The sequence below is a fragment of the Trichechus manatus genome, unplaced genomic scaffold, assembly GCF_000243295.1.
Source record: "Trichechus manatus latirostris isolate Lorelei unplaced genomic scaffold, TriManLat1.0 scaffold00004, whole genome shotgun sequence".
Classification (NCBI taxonomy): domain Eukaryota; kingdom Metazoa; phylum Chordata; class Mammalia; order Sirenia; family Trichechidae; genus Trichechus; species Trichechus manatus.
This window is the reverse complement of record NW_004443940.1, coordinates 229,493-231,119: the sequence shown is the minus strand read 5'-3', so window position 1 is coordinate 231,119 and position 1,627 is coordinate 229,493.

Here is a 1,627-nt window from a genome sequence, read left to right as displayed (position 1 = left end):
ACATAATCTGAGGAATAAGCCATCAATGATTCCTACACATTTTATTAAGTCTTCCTGTCTCAGGAACTTATTTTGAAGTGTAAGAATAATCATCATCATTTTTTTAGAGGATGTGAGTCCTTTGGGCGAGACTCTAGTTCTTTATCACCCCAAATCCTGAATAGACTGTGGAGAAAGGAAGTCGTACTATAAGGATTATTCTGTCAACTACCCCTTAGGGCCAGAATTTTTATGGATCTTTCTAAAATATTAAATTACTACTGAGAAGAAAACATCACTTTAAAGTTTCTTTGGTAATTTATGATGATCAGGTGATTCCCTTCCTTATAAATGGAATGATATTATGCCTAAAGTATGACTACCACCATCTGTTCTTTCTCCTTTCAGATGACCTTTTTTATCTACAAAGCACCCTTGTCTTATGTTCAACTCCTTGGTAAATATAAAACAGCCACTGTGGCTACAACCCCAGTGCCTTATCCCCAAGCAGCTAAAGAATTGATGTGGCTGTTTTATTCAACTTTCATCTCTGCTGGAAGTGACAGAGTAGAAGGATGAGAGACAAGGCAATGGTTACATCATAGGCTCTACTTCAAAAGGAGCCTTGATCATGAAAGAAGGTGGGGGCTGTGCAAGTTGACTTTCCCTTCCTGCATACAATTAGCTGAATGTTAAGTAATTTAATGTGTAATTATTGGGAAACAAGATTGCCTTTAAAAGAGGAACACTCGACACAAATTTAATTTTCTTCCAACTTCAAAAGAATATATTGAATTTTTACTGAGAATCAGATAGTATAATGGGAATCAAGGCTATAAAGATGAAAATAATCCATTGCCTTCTCTGAGAGACTTTATGGCTTAGTTTATGGCCCAAATATGCAAAATATTTAGTATACTCTCTAGTGAATTCGAAAGAGGGGGGGGGAATACATTCTCTGAATTTTATGGATAATATACCAAATCCAAAAAATCTGTTGCCATTGAGTCAATCCTGACTCATAGTGACCCTATAGGATATAGTAGAATTGACCTGTAAGGTTTCTAGTGAGCAGCTGATGGATTCAGACTGCCAACCTTTGGGTTAGCAGCCCGAACTCTTAACCACTGCACCACTAGGGCGCCGGATAACATACAGTGGGACACATATTAAGAGATAAGTGCAAAATTCATCGGAGTCCATAGACAGAAGTAAATCAGAGCCTATACGTTTCCCCTATGGTTTTCATTTAATTCACTAAATCTCCTCCTGACCTGGGCACCCCTCACCCATAATCTTCATATCAGCTCTCAGGGGTCTACCTTCAACCAGCTATGGTACCACAGACACTTATACACAGAAATTAGATGTTTCTGTTGAGATTCAAAGGCAAATGAAACAACATTATGAAGGAGATTCAGGAATGTACGTCTCTCAGATCCCTATTCACATGACAATATAAAATGGTTACAAAGTGAAGATTTAGTATGGACTTATTCTACCTCTCAGCTGAAGCTTAGGGAAAGGGAGCTTTAATAAACCATTCTGTGTAGAGATGTGTTTGACCATTTCAAAAAAACTGTAGTGATGCTGTTGTTAGGTGCCGCAAATCGATTTTCAACTCACAGTAAACCCATGTGACAGAGTA